Below are 8,192 nucleotides of genomic sequence, written 5' to 3' on the forward strand. Positions count from 1 at the left end.
ATATGGCAAGACTAATAGACTACCTCTAAAAGTGGACCTTCTACCTGAAAAAAATCATCCTGGAAGCTCATCTGATGTAAAATCTAGGCTACATAGAAATGTCATTCAAATACTGTATGCCTATCAGGTTTAGTTTAATCTTTGCACTTAAGGCTAGTAAGATGATCAAATCTACAACATAACACACCGATTCACTTAAAGTAAGATCCTTCCACACCTGCAGTAATGAACACCCAGAGTCTTCAACACATGTACGTTTGAGCCATTTTAGGAATGATTTAATGGAAGAATACACAGGTTGAATCTACCTCACACAGTGGAGCCTCTGTAGAGAAAATGTCACTTCCTTTTTAATCAAAACCTCATAGACTTGCTCAGTATGTTAACATTACATTCTGGTGCCTGCTAAAAAACAAAAAGATTGCCCTATTATTATACAGTATATGGATTTGATACAAACACATCAATAGTTTGATTTGATACAGGAAATAAATCTGATTAGTTTTCAGGATTATCCTTTCTATTTCAGAATGATGAATGTGCATTTTACTTTTTATTTATTCTGTCAGTTATTCTCTGCACCACCAGTAGAGGAGAAATGTAATTTGGTGCATGTGGCAAAGCCCCACCTGTGAGTGTAGTCGTAGCCTACTGACTCTGAGTAATTTAGAAATCAATATAATTCTGGATTAATGCATGACATAAACATCATCGGTTGCTGCTGTTATTAATCATTATTATACAAATTAAGGTCAGTGGCTGATGGTTTTTAAAATTATGTTTTAAATGTGCTTGGCTACATCAATGGCCTCAACAGGCGGAACAGCTCATGTCAAGTGCCTTGAGTGTGGGAAAACAACAATGTGCATGCCCAAGTGCGGCTGATTGCCTGTTGCCCCATGCAATTTGATTGGCTATTTGCCAAGCACTGTTGTCGTCATTGGCTAGTAGTTGGGTTGGGAATCGTTTCTTTTAGTAATTTAGTAACAATGTGGATTATTTTATACAGAACACATTTTAAAGTCTTCCTTTTGAAAAAGAAAATTAGATCAAATACCTTGGTGCCCACCAGCTGCGGGGTAAAGTTATTGTTATCAACCAAATCGCTGGTGAAAATAATTGTCCTGCTTCTCCAGGAAAAATGGCTAACTGCTAATGTTAGGCTAGCTTGTCAGATACATTTTGATTCCTGGTGTGTAGTTCGGAGGGGATAGTACCTCGCCAAGACCAGGATCAAGATCAGGATCTCAACCTGTTTCTGAGAGGATTACCAACCTAGAAAGCAGCACGGCACATATAACAGAACGTTGAGGAGAACAGGTATGTGCCCACCTAGGCTAAATGTGAAATAGCCTCTTATCTTATGTCAAATGTATAAATTGTGTAATTTTCTGGTTTTGCATCTGTCCAAAGTAGTTGTTGCCCAAGCATTTTTCCCACCTAAAACGCCACTGGCCACCAGTATTGAGTTGCCACATGAAATGTAATGGACATGCAGTGGTTCTGATCACCTGTCTCTGTGTGGAGGAGAAGAGGGGGTCTTGATGGGGTCTTGGTAGACCAGTGTGGCCTGAGGCAGGAACCATGCAGGGTAGGACCAGGACATGCAAGGCGTAGACTGGTAATAGTGGTGGTATATCTCTGGGTCAGCCTCGTTCTCTTGAATTATAACCAGATCTCAGGGAGCCTAACATGAAGGAGAAAAACAGCCCATCTTTATTTTTCAGTGAAAGACTATCATTACTAAGTTGTCACTGCTTAAGTTTTAGTTCACTGACACTGTCTTTACTGTAATAAATTAAAAGAAAGAAAACAAGCTTTGTTACTTATTTTAAAAATTCTTAAGGAATGACAACAAGGTGGATTCTTGACTCAGGAAATTCCAATTTAAAAATGTCAGCTGAAATGAAAATAGTGTACCCTTTTTTACCCGACATGTAGACTCAGACCTGGATTATGTCCGTAGTTTACCAGTTTCATTCAACAAATATGAGTTATACACTCATGCATTTTGTTATTACACCCAGACAGCCCAAAACGTTTGTGTAACTTACTGTTGATGTCTTAAAACATGATTTCACATTTGAGTTTCAAGACATCAAAGGTACACTGGGAGGGGTGTGACCTCTAGCTCATCCAATAAGAGTGTGCACCCCATGTAGGCTGAGTCCTTTGCAGCGGCCCGGGTTCGAATCTGACCTGTGGCCCTTTGCAGCGTGTCATCCCCCCTCTTTCTCTCCCCCTTTCCTGTCTATCCACTGTCACTGTCAATTACAGGGAAAAGCCCCAAAAATTAATCTTTTAAAAAAAAAAAGGTGCACTGGGAGGAAACTTTGGGACGCTGTAATAAAACCATAGATTGTTTTTACATCTGTGAGTGGAAGAATTAGATTTTGTGTTAAAGCTAAGTAGAATTCAATGAACTTGTTCCTACATTTTATTATATCAAGATAAAGGTGATATACTCAAACTCGGTTTCAAGTTATGACCAATGTTATTCTCTGTTCCATTTTTTATTCCATTTTAAAAGTCAAACCCTTAAGTTTTTTTACCCTGATCCTTTTCTGGTACCCACCGCAGGGCCCGGCGGAGGGCTGGAGTATCCAAACGAGCTGAGTGCCGACATGGTCATGTTATTCATGATGACCTGGTGCATCTGGGCATTCTGGATCATCATCAGCTCTACAAGGTCTGCATATTGAAAATATTACACACACACACACACACACACACACACTCACACAGCACAATCAGCACTATCTGACGGTTGTATCAGCCTGCCATCCTGTCCTCTTCCCTCAGGGTGACCAGGTCATTAATCCACATTGTGTCAAACCGAGGTGGTGAATGTGAGTCTTCTCACCATGTCACTCAATATTTGTTTGGCAATGACTCACCTCGCAAAATTATTTTAATGTTTCCCAGAAATACAAATACACTTTCTGACCAAGATTCAGAAAAGTCTTTAAGTTATCATAATTCCACTGTCACTTAAAAACTTGTTTTATATATGTGTATGTGTAAGTTTTAAGAAATATTTGTCACCCTGATAAATTATTAAATGGTTTCCAGGCAATATGAATTTTATCTCTGGGCACCAGTTGTTTATTAGCTCAGTGATGCAACATTCAGTAACTCGACAAACATTGTGATATTTCACAGAAGAAATACACAAAATGATTTTTCTGAAGTAAAACTATTAACTACACACTAAAAACTCGTGGGTTATTTCTTCAACCCAGTTTCACTATTATTTGTGTTGGGTTAAAATGATGGGTTATTTTTTCAGAGAGTAACCATTTTCTGGGTTATAGGGCTAATATTTTGACCCAATTCCTGGGTTGTTTGGGTTTCTGGGTTATTTTTCAAAGGGTAACCCATGTTCTTTTTCAAAGGGTAACCCATATATATATATATATCCTCTGAGAGACCACACCATAACAGAGGAGTGTAATGCGTCAGATGAGAATGCAGAGGTTTAGTCGCATATTTCATGGCTGTAAAAAAACAAAACAATGTCCATCTGTATGTCTTTGGCAAACGCAAACCAGTACAATACATTGTTGGGGAGGGTCATCCCTTTTCTCTCATTCTTTTTCGAGGGTCATACAAAATGTATTGCTGGTGAAGGGAGGGTCAGGTCTATTTTGACTAAAGGGCCCAAAACTCCTCCGGTGGCCCCTTAAATAAAGGGCATACTTTTTTTGAAAATAAGGCATACTGGCATAGTAACCCAAGTTATTTTTGACCCAACTGTTCTTTTGACACAGGTTCTTTTAACTCAACATTTGGGTCAAGCATTTAAACCAGAAGTTGGGTCAAAAAGAATAACCCAATGTTCTGGGTTGAAATAACCCAGACATTAGTTGGTCCCTTTTTAACACAGGAGTTTTTAGTGTGTATTAATAAAGTAGACATACTGCACAGTACAAGTCCTGCATTCAAATGTTTACTTCAAGTTAAAAAAGAGGCATTATCAGCACAATGTACTTCAATTTACCTAATGTCTGTTCAAGGTGGAGCATTCAACTCTAATATGATGCTGGATAGTTTCATCATAATTTAATTGTGATATTTTGTAAGTAAAATCGAAATCTGCAACATAACATTTCTCTGTCAGGTAAATGTAGTAGTACAATGTTTTCCTATGAAGTAGATATACACAGTAAGTCACTAGTATACTATATTGGGTTACATACTCTGTAAGTTATTTCGGGGTACAATGGTTCTGGAGAAAGCTGCAAGCAACAATACCAGACTTGAGGCCCTGTTCCAAACAGGCACGTTTTAAATGAGCACTGCAGTAGTATTAATACATTCAGAAGGGTGGCAGCTAATTGGCAGTCAATTAATGTTAAAGGTAGAATAGTAACCATTATATCAGCCATCAAGTGTGTTTGTAATAAAGAAGAATGTACCATCTCTAATACTTAAGACCTTGCAGCTCAATACTTCACACCCAAGAGAAATTTGGTGATTGGTAAGGCCATTTTTAGTGTGCACAAGTGTAAACTGAACATATAAAAGCATCTCCATTCCACTTTTCCAATCACTGAATGTTCAGGATTTAAGACGGATATGAAATCTAGTAACAGCTCATCAAAATACATGATTTTTGTGTGGTGACATTCTTCAAACTTTTAACAAATTTAACCAAAATGCAAAGTTGCTTCTTGCAGCTATGTGCCGAACCACAAGTTTGGCTTTAAATGAATTCAGTTTATGTTATAGCACATGATTGTTTTATAACCAGAGTCAACTCAAAGTGAAACAGAAGATGGGTTTAGGCAGCCATTATACATGTTATAACCCCAAATCCATATTTCAACCTTTGAATCTCTAAACTAAATGCAGATGACTTACAAAACTTTATTTTAAATAATTGAATTATCCCTTTAAAAGTTGTAAACCGGGCTGACTAAAACCTGCTGCAGCACTCTCACATACAAACTCATGCACACACATTTTATGTAATTGTCCAAGCTCAAGAGTAGACCATAAATAATATATCTGAGTGCTTGCTACCAAGCTGGTAATGTGACAGATAGGCAAGAACAGCAGTGAGTGTGAAATCCTGAGACTTAGTTTGTGTGTGATGACAGTTGTACCCTCCTTGACATGACCACCAGGTTTAATAGAAGGAGCAGAGCCAGGAGGCATCATGGTCGCTAGGAGCTGCTGCAAGATAGTGGTGGGCTGTTGAGGAGCCTGGGAAGGAGAGATGAGACTGTAATGAGGTTCTCTGCCTGGAGGCACACAGTCTGAGAATAAACCATATTATATATAACCTCTATACTCGGGGTGAAGCTCTACTCCACAGTAAGGAAAAAGAACAAAGGATTATCTTCCCATATACAAACAATATTAAAAACATCACTTCTTGTGATGATTCACATGATTGTATTATGACATAAAGCTCAGTGATGGGTATTGTGTTTGAGCTAATCCGAGAGCAGCAGGTTAGTCGTTGCTAAGATAACAAGCTTTAGCTGACAGCCTAATAACCTCATAAAACAGAATGAGTTCAAATAATGCACACTTACAGGAAATGTATGAAAAGGATCATACGGCTCAAAGTGTGGATAAATATGTTCTGTCCACGCCATATGTGAGAGCTTCAGCTGATATTATGCTCAGTATGTAATTCTAACCTGTTTGCTGAGATGCAGAGGCCCTCAGTAGCGGGTTGCCAAGGGGCCAAAACACAAGTGACAGTCTACATATACACACACACACAAACACACACACACACTCTCACACACACTCACACTACCTCCGTCTGTGATCTACATTGACCTACAGTATGCAGTACAGGCTGTTTAATTAATCTCACTTCTGAAGCTTAAAGCAGAGCAGCTGGTAACTCAAAGATCCAAAACTATTGTCTATAAAAGTATCCACCCACTCAGGACTTTTTTTTAGGTTTTACTGTTTTTCAACCGTGAATCACAGTGGATGAAATTCGTTTTTTAATACACTAATCAAATGAGAGAGAGAAAAATATCTGCAATTTAAATTAATTTTAAACTTAGGTAGGTGTTCTAGATACTAATAGTCTGAAATGAGGTAATGTATGAGTCATCTAGTAATCAACAAACAATAATTATGACGCTAATTAGAAGTTGTTTTTTCTAATTAGAGATTTCTGTGAGTGGTTTTTAATCTGCATGTTGGCATTTCTAAGTATAGCCTTTTTATTTCCCATGCACTAAAATGTAGTGTGCAACTGGGACACTGAGGCATCTTTATATTTCTTTTCATTTAGGTTAAACTTTGAAATTATATAAAGGAGACATTTTCTATCCATCTATCTAAGTATATGTGAACACAGACAGAGAGGGTGCTGCGCACATTATGGCATGTGGTTTAGTTTATTTAAATGCTGCGTATAATAGCTACAATATTAATTAATAACAGGTGATAACATAGACTACATCCTTAATCAACAGCCTATACATTAAACAGATATGTTTAGATTAGAACAATAACATGTACATCTTAAATGAGCAACACTTAAGTTTTAACCCCCTATTTACCATTTACAATTTACTATCAGGACAACAACAGATACTACTAGATTTCTAGCACATACTTGTAGTAAGGTTTGTAAGAAGGAGATATAAGTTTATGTTGTGGTCTATATTTGTGTGTTTGTATTTGTTGGAACTATTTTCCTCCTATTGACCACCCATTACTAGTGTATAGTTAATGAATGCTTGATGACACAGCATAGCATGGTGGCCCAATGGTTAGCACTGTGGCCTCACAGCAGGTTTGAATCCAGGTCGTTCCGGGCCTTTCTGTGTGGAGTTTGCATGTTCTCCCCATGTTTGCGTGGGTTTCCTCCGGGTGCTCTGGTTTCCCCCACCATCAAAAAACATGTACTAAGTTCTATATATATATATCTACAAAGATTAGTGCATGCATATAATCAATTAATACATGTTTACTTTACACACTATCACTTTGTAACTGTAATAAGCAATTACGAGGACGTCTGTCATTTTATATGCTCATACAAACAATTTCAGGGTTTTTCCTGCATAGATACATTTTTGGCGCCCCCCAAAGAAGTTTAACCCAGCCCCAAAGGAAAATCACCAGCAAAAAGAAAACTGGTAAAAACTGAGAATAGAAATAGCAATTCAAATCCTCTCTAAATGTGTTTAAGAGTTATTTATCAAACAACAGTTGAACAAGCACAGCATGAACTTGAATAGGAGAGTCAGGCTGTACCAGACTCTCACGGTTATTTATTTAAATATTAACATCATTTTTTTAACCAGTTTTGTTAAATGGGCTTTATTTACTCAGGCATAATATACATTTTTGTTTATTTAATTGTCAGAAATAACAGGTAAATGCATATACATTTCTGTCAATACTGTAGGCGGACCAATCATGCTTACTGCCATGCGTAGTCCCTCCCCAAAAGACCCATTCTGAGCCAGGAAAAACCTTGAATTTAAACAAACATTTGGCCGTTTCTTGTGTTTTATTTTATTAAATTGTGATAGTAGACAGACCACAAAGGGGGGAGAGAGCAAAGGCATGACAGCAAAGGGCCACAGGCCACACCCGAACCAAGGCCGCTGCAAAGGACTCAGCCTTAAAATAAAGGTTTACTCTAAGGGGGCTTTCACACCTGCCTTATTTAGTTTGGTGGAATCGCCTTAGAGTTCGCTTTACACTTTGGTGTGGTTCATTTGGGCAGGTGTAAAATGCGGCAATCACAATTGGGTGCGCTCCAAAAGCGGACCAACTACTCCGCAAGTCTGAGCTATGGCTCCTGTAGTTAGGTGTGCTTTGCAATCTGCGATGCAGCAGAACATGCAAACTGTAGCAGCTTGCAGTGTTTCTCTTACAGAAACAGACTGCAGAGTTGGAGACAGACATCGTAAGAGCAGAATGAAGTCTCGGTGACCAGAGCAAACGCTCGCAAAACAATGTTGATCATTTAAAGGAAATGAGCTGGTTTGACAGTGGAGATATGCAATAATATGCAATAAATATTCACTAGTCTAGAACACAGGACCTTCTTCCTGTATTTACTTTCTTGCTCCCGCCCCAGACATATCTGACCAATAAGTGGAGTGAACGTTCTTGCGTGGTTGCCAGATGTGAAACGAAACCTAACCAAGGGCATCGCTCCAAGTTTACAAACTCATCAACTGATTCGTACCAAAGCAAAC

The sequence above is a fragment of the Perca flavescens genome, chromosome 15 (genome assembly GCF_004354835.1).
Source record: "Perca flavescens isolate YP-PL-M2 chromosome 15, PFLA_1.0, whole genome shotgun sequence".
Taxonomy (NCBI): domain Eukaryota; kingdom Metazoa; phylum Chordata; class Actinopteri; order Perciformes; family Percidae; genus Perca; species Perca flavescens.